The sequence below is a fragment of the Trachemys scripta genome, chromosome 1 (assembly GCF_013100865.1).
Source record: "Trachemys scripta elegans isolate TJP31775 chromosome 1, CAS_Tse_1.0, whole genome shotgun sequence".
NCBI classification, from domain to species: Eukaryota; Metazoa; Chordata; order Testudines; family Emydidae; genus Trachemys; species Trachemys scripta.
The window spans coordinates 11463699-11477130 of record NC_048298.1 but is presented as its reverse complement, the minus strand read 5'-3'; positions in this window follow the sequence as shown (position 1 = coordinate 11477130).

Here is a 13432-nt window from a genome sequence, read left to right as displayed (position 1 = left end):
CATGCTGGGAGTGTTAAAGTCTTTGAACTGTGTCTAAGTACCAGTTCTGTTTACTTTAAGGAAGGAAACTGTCAGGTTCTGTTTGTTCACAGTGAGCCAGCCACAATGCATCTGATGGATTCAGGACTAGTAAAGTGGCAAATCAAGTATAGGAAACAAGAGGTGTATCACAGGATTAGATTTACGGAGATAAAAGTAATCAGGGGACTGCTTGGTAGTTCTTGTTTGCCATGAAACTTGACTACAGGAGATGGGTCTTTTTTTAAGGCTTTCTATGGTTGGGGGAGCAGGGTTAAAACCAAAACTGCCCATTTCATTATTCTGTTCTTGACCATCTTCAGGTACTTTGGAGAGAGGCAACTTTTTAGAGGGATCATGTTTCTACCTTGTAACAAATCCTGGTTGTGATGTTTATGGGATAATTGCATTCCTGAACAGGTCACGAACTCTGAGTTGTTTTATTTTTGTCCCTGAATTTAAACTTAATAAAAAAACGGGAAATGAAGCATCCTATAACTTATGCTTAAACTTGCAAAGCTTATTTTATGAGGATAGGTCCATGGTTTGCTATTGAAGGAGCCAGGCAGCTTATAAAATTACGTGCTCAGCCTATTAGCTTCTTGCTAAATATCAGCACCCATCACTCTGACATGTTCCTTTACTTGGGGTACAGGTGAAGCAATCTAAAATAAAACCCCGTGAAGAAGCTGGCATTCTTAAAAATATTAATACTGTGATCAAATTTAAGCCTCAATGATTCTCACTCAGACACTCTGCAAAGCAGAACATTCTCACACAATTAATTTTGTGTGCTTTACTCCCCCTCCCCCTCTGTCCTGTCTGTTATAGCCATGTGTCATCTCTTCTAATATACTTATGATGTGGTCCAGTGAATCAAGCACTAGCCTGGCGAAGTAGGATCTGTTCTCAGCTCTGCTCCTGGCCTGCTGCCCAACTGCAGGTAAATCACTTCCATACTCTGGGCCTCAGTTTCCCCGTCTGTAGAAAGGGGACCATGATACTTACTAGAGCTTGCCAGAAACTGGAATTCCTGTTTTGCAGGAAATTTGGAAATTTCAAAATAAATTTGGAACACAGTGAAATTTGGAAATTTCTCACAGAATGGGAATTACAAAATTCTGTTTTCAAAATGGCAAAATGACATTTTATTTTGACCTTTTCTATATGTATCCCAGGTTCCCCAACATCCCTGAACCCCAACAACCTGCCCGGCAACTTGGGGAGCCAGGCAGCTTGGAGACAGGATCCTGGAAATCATCGAGCTGGGAGCAGTTTTCCACTGGAAAACAAAATTTTCTGACAAAATTGAAATTTTCCCATGGAATTTTTCTTATGCAAAATTCCTGACCAGCTCTAATACTTACCTTCTCTATATAGTACTTAGAGATCTATGGACTAAAAGTGCAATATAAGAATTAGATATCATTATCCCAGGCCCACTGAAGTCATCAGAAAGACTCTTATTGACTTTTGTGAGCTTTGAGTCAAGCCATTAGACTCTAAGCTCCCTGGGTAAGGAACTGTCTTTTCATTTTGTGTTTGTGCAGCACCTAACATAATAAGGCTGGGAGCCTAGATCAAGGCTTTTAGGTACTACCACAACACAAACAATAATACAAACAATATATTCTCACTTAGGGCTACATTGCCACTAGCCTTTATGAAGCTGTGCAAGGTAGTAAGGCCCATTCTCATGCTCTCTCTGGCCCAATGACTCTTACATTATTTATACACAGTGGAGTAGCTTCAATAGCAGAGATCGAGGCTGCCCTATATTAGAATATCCCATAGCTCAGTGATTAGTGCACAGTCCTGAGAGGTGTGGGAGATTGGCCATACCGGGTCCATCTCGCTCAGCATCCTATCTTCGGACAGTGGCCAATGCCAGGTGTTTCAGAGAGATCTTCGAGTGATCACCCTGGTTCACATCCTCCCTTCCTCCAGCAAAGGGGGGCACTGAAGCTGGGTCCCCCAGATGAGTGCGCTAACCAGTGGGCTAAAAGCTGTTTTGTGTGGACTGAGGCAGGCACCCAACTCATTTTCACAAGGAACTACTCAGGTGCCTACGCTGCCTGACTCCAAGAGAGGGGTTCTCAGTTCTGGCTCACAAGCAGAGATAGTTGCCTATCTCCATGAGCAGGGTGTGGCTTAGGACACACCCCTCTTGTTGGCATATCCCATTGGCTAGTTTAAGTGGCTCCCTGCCTGGCTTTTGTGGATCGCATTCTTAGTGCCTCTCCCCCACACCATGCATTTTATTGGGAGCTTAGCCACCTAACTCAGGCTTTGTGGATCCAGTGGCATTCCAGTGATTATCTAGACACCTAAGTCCCTTTGTAGATCTGGGCCTAAGGGACCACAACCCCTCCCCTGCCAATAAACATACCTTGCCCTCCTTTGTACAACCTGCCTGGATGGCTACATTGGTCACAAGACAGCTGGCTTCTAAGGACCACTGCTTCCCATGACCAAGTGGGTGGGGTGAGAGCAGAAAATGATCAGCGCCTTGGGTGAGAGGTAAATGCCATCTTGTAAAGAGCTGCAGTAACTTATTTCTCCCTGTGGGGGGAGCAAGAAAGAAAATATTACTTGACATTTTGAAAATTTCAACAACTTCTATTAAATACTGATGTAGGGGCCTAACTCGAAAAATTTGGCCTACGTAGTTTGTCCAAAGTCACGGGAAAATGGCAGAGCCTTAAATAGAAGACTATTTGGCCTTCCATTCCCACCACACAAAGAAAAGAAGGCTTGTCTAATACACCTGCTTTAACATCTCTCTAAGCACTTCTGTAAATTGTCACAGGTCTGCTCTCTCCATCTCTAAAAAAAAAAAAAAAAAGCCTTACAGAGGTAATGCTAAAGAAACCAATGAATCCAGGCTAGATCTGCTGCTTAGATAGCAGAATCTCAAAATGAAAGGGGATGTTATGATTTCCGACATCAACAATAAAGGAATAAAATGCTTGTAGCCTAATTGTTCCTTGAGCAAACAGAGACAAGACACAACCAGACAAAACTAAACTTAGCAGCCAAACCTTCCTTTCAGCACCCGAAAAAGGAACATCACTGGACCACGAGCTTGTGAGCTGATGCAGAGAGAATAAAAAGAATTCCAAATCACCCCTATGGGCTATTTTTGCCCTGGCGTTTCTGCCTTTTCTTTCCATCTCTTTAGCAAGAAATCTAAAACATTCGCAGGCCTGTCTGTTGGCCACATTGCTGCTCCTCATGTGCCCACTCCTAGAATAGTAGATATTCATAGAGTTCGTCTATAGAGTATTTTAGATTTTTTAGCAGTAATGGAAAATATGAGTGCCAAGCCAAACCTGCTGAATTGCAATTTGATGACAAATCCATCACATTGCAAATCTTGTCATTCCATTCCTGGGGAGGCTGAAAAATAGGAGCTAGTGGAGAAACCAGGAGTTCAACTCTCATCTTTAAGTGCTGCTTAAATTCCCACCCAATACATAAAAGAATAAATGGACACACATTGGACATCAGGAATAGTAACATACAAAAGCCAGTAGGATAACACTTCAATCTTCCTGGACATTCTATAACAGATTTAAAAGTAGCCATTCTTCAACAAAAAAAGTTCAGAAACAGACTTCAAAGAGAAACTGGCAGAACTAAAATTCATTTGTAAATTTAACACCATTAATTTGGGCTTGAACAGGGACTGGGAGTGGCTGGTTCTCCTCAAAAGGAACTTTCCCTCTCCTGGAACTGACACCATCTCATCAATTATTGGGAGTGGACTACATCCACCCTGATTGAATTGGGCCTGTCAGCACTGGTTCTCCACTTGTGAGGTAATTCCCTTCTCTTCATGTGTCAGTATAATAATGCCTATATCTGTAATTTTCACTCTATGCATCTGAAGCAGTGGGTTTTTTACCCACGAAAGCTTATGCCCAAATAAATCTGTTAGTCTTTAAGTTGCCACCAGACTCCTTGTTGTTTTTGTGGATACAACATAGCTATCTCCTAATACTTCAAATTTCCATGGAATTCACTATGCTTATTATTGCCTATAACTAAAGCAATGAACCCCTACCTAGAAGACCGATAAAGAAAAGAGCTACTGAAACCTTTGCTCCGTTTTTTAAATAAATTAGCAAAGCCTTTGTACAAGGTCAGTGCAGGCCCAGCGTCCATGTCTCTAACATGACCTTTTCCACTGCCCTGAACCAGAATTGCAGCTGTGCTAAGGCAAAATCAATCCCCAAATGAATGAACTGTGTGCCAGTCAGACATATGGATCTGTCGATATCAATGCAGAGGAGGTCACTGTTCAGGTGTTGCACTGGAGTGCAAGTTTGATGAAGCTGGGTATGTTTTGCCTCTTGTTAGCTGGGAGAGATGGAAGTGAAATCCTTATGGAGCCCAGGGTATGCTGTTGAAAGTGTTGCATGCAATGGGAAAGTAGAAAGGAATGCACAAATCTTTCCGCTCCACTTCTTAGTGCCACACTTTTAAGGTTGCAGCCCTGACTGACACAAACATAGCAGTTGGTTGATAACTATCTTTGGCAATACAGGGGTGTATATGGGCCCTCACAAAGACCAGGGTCCAATTCTGCTAGGCTGTCTTCTAACAAACCGGAAGAGGTAGTGCTTCCTCAAAATGGTGATTATTTCAATAGACAAGTAAGATAAGGGAAGTACTGTCTTTCTTACGTGAGCAACGGGGATCTGTAACGGGGTCCTTGCAGGGCCCGGCCGGCTGAGAAAGTCACAAAGAGGCCTTGGTGCAGTGCTCACCACCTTTCCACCATACACATAGTCCCCGTCTTACAGTCCACCAGCAGGAGAGAGGGGGTAAGCTACCTCTCGCTACTTCCCCTCACTGCCTTTCCTCTAGTGCAGCTTCCCTCTTTCCAGCTCCTCCCCGGCTTCCTTCCCCCGGGGCTTTTATCCAGCCCCAGCCTGATGAGGCAGCAGCTGTTTCAGCTTCCCCAATCAGGGCCAGGTGGTCTACCCAGCTCCAATTCACCTCCCTTAATTGGAGCTGGAGTGACAGAGTTTTCTGCTTAGCACCCTGTCACAGGATCCAAGACACAGGAACATAACATTGTATGCACAGGGCCATGTAGGAAATTGGAGACAGAGTCAGGACTTGAGCCTAATTCTCTTGAGTTATTGGTTAGTCCAGTCACTTAACCACAAGACACTTTCTTCTCATGGTGTGAGCTATGTGCTGGGTGTACTAGGGGGAATTACGTTGTCTAGCAAGTTAGCTGCCTATAAAGCGTGTAACTTAGGCTATATCTATTCAACAAACTCAGGGTGTGATTCTCCTGCTCGCTTACTCATACTCCCACTAGCTCTCATCAAGCTATTGCAAGTATAAATACCAGCAGAGCTTTGGACGCACAGGCAGTGGCAGTGGAGGCATGACTGAGCTGAGCAGACTACAAACCCACCTAAAACCGGTGGGTTCAGACTCAGCACAGATCAGTTACGCTACTGCGGCTACCACTGATGCTGAGGCTAGCTCTCATTGAGTTGCTGCGAGTATATGTACACAAGCAGAGAATCACCTCCCATGAGTTTTACTGTCATCATAGCCTGAGCATACCCAAGAAATCTGCTTCATAGTCTAGAGTGGGCCTTAGCTCATTTGTGCGCTATGCTCCAGTTCCCATATGGGGGAGCGTGAAAACTCTGCCAGCTGAAACTCCCAGGATTTTTTCTTTATAGTTTCATGAGGGCGGTTGGATCCTGCCCATAAGAGTCCACAGCTCCAACCTTCGAGAACCACATATATCCCCCATACACAAAGAGGATCTGACTTCGGCCTGCCACCTAGCCCTCTGGAGCCTTTACAGCACGGCTCCCCCACCCACACCTATGACACCTTCCACCAAGACTAAGTTCATTTAGAAAGAAATATCCGTGTTAAGGAGATGATTTCAAGCCGAGCATTCAGCATAGTCCGGTCATGCCTGCCTGCTTAAGGGAAAGCAAATGTTCAAAGTGGGGAGGACAGAAATGTCTGTCTGCTAAATCAGAAGCCAAAAGACAGGCCCGGTCCTTCCTTTCTGAGGCCTGAAAGAGAATGAAGGGAAAGTCTGAGGCTTCCTGTCTTTGTAATGAGTTTACTAATTAAACATTAATTGTGAGCCTCCGCTGACCAACATTTAAATGAGGTCTTGGTGCCAGGAATTAGGCTATTGTGGTGGAATTGTTTATCTGGACAGGAAAATGACTTTCTAAACAGCAGATTCCTGTGTGTTAGCCAAGCAGTAGAGGAAGTTCCACATGAAGCAGCATATAATGTAATGGGCAAAGTTCCTGGGGATTTGGCCTGAGGGCTAATTAAATGAAGCTGCCCTGTCCCGAGTTAGTTCATGTAGCATTTCGTGATCACAACCAAGAGCATTCTTATCTGACTGTTGCCTCCTGTTTCCTTTTATTTTCTATTAAGCGGTAACTTGGATAGGGCATGGAGCTAGGAACTTTTCTGAGTCAGTCTTGACTCAGCCACTCGTCCAACTGACTTGGGCAAATTACATCAGCCCATCTGGGTGGCACAAGCTCCTGATGTGTCAATGTGGATAACACTTATTCGCCTGCCTCCTCAGGCATGGATGTGGATTAAAAATATGTGTATCTCATACTTAGATTGCAAGCTCCTTTGGGCAGGGACCATCTTTTCGTTCTGTGTCTGTACAGTGCCTAGCACGACGAGGTCTTGGTCCAGGACTGCAGCTCCCAGACACGACTGCAATAAAGTAAAATAATGAAACGATAACAATATAGTTCCTTGAAAATGGATAGGGCCGTATAAGTGACAGTTATTCTATCGTTGCTGTCCCACCACCAAGTTTTCAGTACCGGTGAAAGCATACATGAGCTAGGAGGTCTCTTCCAGTCCTGTGTTCCTATAGAAGCCAATGATACAATACATTACGATGAAGGGTCTGTGAACCCCATTTGTGTTCGTGAATGCAAGTCTGAGGTTCACTAGGGATACCAACTTCATGTGTCCAGTTAAAGGTTCACCACTCCCTCTCCTTCACTAGAATAAGCCTAGGACTGTCTTTCATTCCTCACCTGCCCCAAAGAGGCCTCTTCCACAGCAACCATGAGGATCCCCCCGCTTTATCAATAGGCCTGGGACTCTGTAGGTACACCCTGGTCAAGAGGCCTTTTATGTTAAGCTACTTCTGAGGTGGGATGCACTGCAATAGCCTTCCCTTTTGATGCCTATGGGGAGAAGCTGTCCGCTCTGTTTCCCCTATCTTTGGTGTTCACGGGGTAGCCCAGCTGCCCCCACCCAACATTAGTATCTTCTGAGGAACAGCCTGCAGGCCTAGTTTTCAGGCTTGCAGGGACCAGCAATCCTGTTTCTGTTGCTGCTTTGGCTTCTTAAAGGGAACTGACAACAACAGCGCAGAGTGGACAGTACACTCAAAGGGAATCCCTCAGTTTTTCACCAATTTCAGTTTTGGAGCCACACCTAGGGTGACCATACACCCCAGTTTGGCCAGGACAGTCCCTTTTTTAAGCCCTGTCCCGGCCATCCCAACTTTTTGGGCAAAAGTGGGCATTTGTCCTGTTTGTCAACTTGACAAATGCTCATTTTTGTCAAAAAAGTGGGGTGTGGTACGGAGGAACATGCCGGAGGGACGACGAGCGGAGATGCCAGGCCCTTGTGGGGGGGAAGGGAGGCAGGGCTCATGCAGGGGGGCAGGCAGGGTTCGAGCAATCCCAGCCTCACACAGTGGGCAGAGAGGGGACGTGGGCGAGCAGCTTGGGCCAGCCCTGTGCGGGGGCAGCGGGAGGGGGAAGGCCAGCCCCACGAGGTGTCCTGTTTTCCCTTTGGGAAATATGGTCGCCCTATCCACATCGAACTCTTGTATTGGTCCGTGCTCTTGCATCATTCTAAAAGAGCGTCAGTAAGGTGGCATAGCCTGTTGAACCACAATCACTCCGGGGGGGTCTGAACTAGGAGAAGCTGTTGCACATCCTGAGAGAGGGATCTGGTAGTAGTAACTTCATGCATGGGTGGCTGTAGGTTCCAGGCACCCTGAGCCCCTATGCTACCAGAGCCTGCATCCAGTTAGTGTCACTCCCCAAAATAAGCAATGCTGCATAGAATGGGAGAGGAAGGGTGGTACAATGATTAGGACACTAGCTCAGGTCTTAGGAGAGCTGGATATTAGCCAGGATGGGTAAGGAAAGGTGTCCCTAGCCTCTGTTTGTCAGAGGGTGGAGATGGATGGCAGGAGAGAGATCACTTGATCATTGCCTGTTGGCACCTCTGGGGCACCTGGCATTGGCCACTGTCAGTAGACATGATACTGGGCTAGATGGACCTTTGGTCTGACCCAGTACGGCCATTCTTATGTTCTTAGGCTTTCCCTTCTCTGCTCCACCACAGACTTCCTCTGTGACCTTGGGCAAATCACTTAGTCACTCTGTGCCTCAGTTTCCCATCTGTAAATTGGGGATAACAGTCCTTCCCTCCTCACATAGGTGTTGGAAGGATAAATTCATTAAAGATTGCGAGGTACTCAGCTACTACTGTGATGGGGCCAGATAAATATCTAATCTAGGAGCTGTGCTACATGCTACATCCAGTAAGCTCCACCCATGGAGATTAATAGCTACTCCCACCACATCCTGTCCCCCCATCAGGTGAGGGACCGAGGTTGGCACAACAATCTGCACCAACAGTAGCAAACTTGGCTTGGTGAGTTCCACCTGAACTTTCGTCCATCGCTCTGAATTTCCCTTTTTTCTTTTTTTGTGGGTTTAAGTCAAACCCTTGGTATTATGGGTGGTTTACTACAAATACTGGGGCTGAAATCTTGATTTGAAAATGTATTTGGCCATCATTTATCTGGGGGGAAAAAACTGATTTTACCAATTAGCCTTTCATTTTATGTTAGAAATTGATGTCAAGGTAGTGGAGTGATAGCCTAAGCTGCGCTGAAAGGTTCTATTAGTTTTGGGGAGACAGAGTGTTAAGCAATTCCAGCTTACCTGTGAAAGGGCAGATGGGTCCTGCCGATAAGGCTGGTGGCTGAATGTAGTGCTTTATTGTGGAACCGCCTCAAGCTACATTATCCGACAGGGACATAAACTGGGTTCCCATCAAGTCCAAATTAAGCTCTTGTACTCCATGCCTTTGACAGAGGAGTCCCATTGGATTCCAGCTACCGAGAACTGTGGCAAAACTGCCCTCCTCCTTTCCCTCCCCCCAGAAATGATACAGATTAAGGGGGGTTGGGTTTGTTTAACTCTCGGTTAACAGCTAAGATTTCCCACCGGTCAGAGCTGCCATGCAAATAAGGCACAATGGAGCAAAATGTCCCCAATTATCCCTGCTCTTTTGAAGTGCCAAGGCATCACAGCACAGCCAAGAGCCTGATGGGAAATCCTTGTAGTCTCTCACAGCAGAGATTCGGTTGTAGTTAGCGTAAAGGCGATTCTTTAGTGACGTTGCTGGACACAGACTGGACTCTATAGTTCCCTCAGACTAATTAAACACAGCCTGTCACCAAAAACAAATTAACACTGAACTCAAAATAGCAACTTGGGCATTCAAGTCCATAACTTAGAATCATAGAATCATAGGGTTAGGAGGGACCGCAAGGCTCATCTAATTAAACAGCAATTCTCCACAAAGATCTCAGGTGAATACTATCAGGGCTAATCCCCTGACCAGGCCATGAAGAAGAGGCTTCTTTCCCTACCCCAGCTTCACCCAGAACCGGCCCCCAAGTAGACACAGCCAGGCATCTTTATCTGGCCTGCTGGGCCCTGATTGGTCTGTGCCTGCTTCTGGCTCTTCCAAGTGCAGAAAGACCAACTCTTGGTGGTTTTATCTGCAGCTGATCATGAGAGGCCTCTCTAGGCTACCACTGGAGGTCCAAACTTGCTGTTCTTCCCTTCTAGCAGGACAGCTTCTTAGGGAAGGGTGTGCCAAGGGATTGGTGCATCTGTCAGGGAGCAACAAATGTGGGTACACCCTGTTACAGGGCTTCCGTAAGTTCTGTCCTGGACTGAGTAGTCATGGCAAGAAGTGTTGTCTACATTACATTGCCTTTCCCAGAATAAGAACATAAAAGTGACCATACTAGGTTGGACAAATGGTCTATCTAGCCCAGTATCCAGTTTCTGACAGTGGCCAGAGCCCAATCCTTCAAAGGGAATAAACAGAACAGGCCGATTTTGAGTGATCCATTCCCTATCATCCAGTCCCAGTTTCTGGCAGTTGGAGGTGTAAGGACACTCAGAGCATGGGGTTACCTCCCTGATCTTCTTGGCTAATAGCCACTGATGGACCTATCCTCCGTGAACTTATCTAATTCTTTTTTGAACCTAGTTATACTTCTGGCCTTCACAACATCCCATGGCAACAAGTTCCCCAGGTTGGCTATTCATTGTGTGACGTACTTCCTCATGTTTGTTTTAAACCTGCTTCCTACAAATTTCATAGGGAAACCCCTAGTTTTTGTGTTACATGAAGGGGTAAATAACACTTCCTTATTCACTTGCTCCATATCATTCATGATTTTATAGACCTCTATCAACCCCCACTCTTAATCATTTATTTTCTAAGATGAACAGTCACCGTCTTTTTAATCTCTTCTCATATGGAAGCTGTTCTGTATTCTTAATCATTTTTGTTGCCCTTCTCTGCATCTTTTCCAATTCTAATATATCTTTTGCTTTTTTAGATGAGGCAACCAGAACTGCAATCAGTATTCAAGGTGTGGGTGTACCATGGGTATATATAATGGCATTATGATATTTTCTGAAAGCTATCCCTTTCCTAATGGTTCCTAGCATTCTGTTTGCTTTTTTGACTGCTGCTGCACAGTGAGCAGATGTTTTCAGGGAACTATCCATGATGACACCAAGATCTCTTGCTTGAATGATAACAGCTAAATACAATAACTGATCCATGAGAGGACCTTCTCTCTTATCCCATGACAGCTTCGTTTGCTTAAGAGCCTTTGGTGAAGGACCTTGTCCAAGGCTAGAATGCTCTCTTCTGATCAAAATGGATGCCCAGGCAAAGCGGGTAGCCTCTCTTAACACAGAGCTCCCACTCAGAAAGGTTATCTCAACAAGGCGACTAATGTGCTTAAAGTTAGGTATGTACCTCGTGGCATCAGGGCCACATTAGTGGGAATTACACAAGTGGAGTCCATCTAGAAGTGGACCCTAAACTCAAGCCTTATAAACCTAATTTCAATCTTCTCTTTGGGTCTCCTAATCTGCCCCAAGGTAGCATTATTTTGCCCCCGTTTCAAGTGTATTCCAGTTTCATGACAAGACAATGCAATGAACAGCCTTTGCAGTGATACCCTGTGGTCATTCAACATACTTAGAGCCCAGTGCTCAGCTGGTGGCCACGTAAGTCCACATGACTCCACTGAAGTCAATGGATCGATTTACAGCAGCTGAGGATCTGGTCCCTTGTATTTAGTGGAATCATTTTTCTATCTGAGAAAAGAATTTACATCCAGCCTGATTCTCTTCTCACCCCAGGTTGACACTGGTGTAACTCCATTGACCTCGGTGTTGTGCCTGATTTACCCCTGTGTAAGTGAGGGGGGACTCAGCCTTCATAACTTCAGCAGATGAAGCTAACTATAAACTCTCTCACATATTCACCTTTATTGAGAAGTACAGATTTTCTTGAGCTACAAATGCTAGATCTGGACTTCTTTTTCTCTGGTCCCTATTACAACAGCATCTGAGCACCTCAGAATCTGTAATGTATCACAATATTCCTGTGAGGGAAGGAAGTACTCCTATCTCCATTTTACAGATGGGCAACAAAGGGCCTAAGAGACTGAGGCTAAGTGGAAGTTAGAAGCCTAAATACCTTTGAGGATCTGGGCCTTAGTGACTTGCCTAAACTCACACAGGAAATTTGTGGCAGAGGAGAGGATTACACCCAAATGGCTAGAGACTCAAGCTATAACTCTCACCGCCAGACCATTTTCCTCCCCTGGCCTACCCCCTTTATTTGGGGTGCTCAAATCCAGAGTTTTAGGTCTTAAAAATAAAGCACTTATATTTCACTAGCGTGAACCTGTGTCAATGAGAGGAGAATGAGACTTCAAATATCCACGCCTTATCTATTCACACAGAAGCCAGCCAGCTCAGGTGTACTGGGGTCAGGATCTTTTCTTTGGGTTTGCTTTACCTGCCTTTTAGGGCGTGTTTACATGAAACAGCAATGTGCACCGTGGGGGAGGGGTCACTTCTAAAGCGCACTAAGATGTTACACATTGGTTGGTCTGTGGCGACCCTGCCGGTGCAAACTAAAAGTTCTCCAGTGGACTTTAAGTTTAAGCAAACTAAAAGTTCCCTCCTGCTAGGGTCTGTATGGACCAATTCATGCTCAACATGTTAGTTTGCTTTAGTCGTCACATCCCTGCAGTGCTCATTGCTGCTCTGTTTAGACAAGCCTGGAGTCGGAAAAAAATAGAGTGAATGGTGACTGTTTGGGTCACTGAATCTCCACCGATCCCCACAGCTCCCCTGCCACTAGGGTTAAGTCTGATTCAGAAATTAGATTGTTGTCACTGAGCTCTGGGCTTTGGTAACATCTCTGACTAACATACAGCAAGAAACTGTGCCTTTCACATCTCCATATACGGAGGGTGACACACATCCACATTGACAAGTTAGAGGACGCTTCGGTCAGACAGGAAAGGTCAGGAAAATACACACACATTTATAACTATGGGGATTGCCTGCACTACACCAACACATTTTCAGGCGTTAGCTCATCTGAATCCCATCCACTGTGTCAGTCTTGTTATCCCCATGACTAGGCTGAAGTGACGACAGGTATGTTAAATTCATTCAGCAGAGAGGGCTGAATTGCATTTCTATTTATAGTCAGCGGGCCAAGGTGTGGGGACGCCTGGGCATAGAGAGAAAAGGCTGGATCTTGGAAACACCAGAAGCAGAAGTGGGAAGATTTAAACACAGCCTGGATGTGTGGGGCAAAGGAAAGGGAGGAGTCAAAGATGACTGGTAATGGGTTAATGATGGAATCTGCAACTTTAATTGTCAAGAGGCAGGGGAAAGAGAGGGTATAACCAGGATATACATAAACCTAGGAACTGCCCTACTTGAACAGATACATCAAAGTGCAACAAATCAATGGCCACACATATCCTTCATGGCTGTCACCATGCTGTAGACATAGACACTCAGAACTTCCTGGCAACAATGGGGAGAAAACTCAGCTGCTTCTGCTCTGACAGCACAGATTCCTAGCACTTGAGCTATAGGGAATCCCCAATACCCATGAGCAGTATAGGATCCATGACACACAACTAAGAAGTTGAAATTCCATCCAGGAGAGGGCAGTGATACATGAACACAAACACACTGGAAAAGGTCCTCCTAATCTGCTGCTCTGT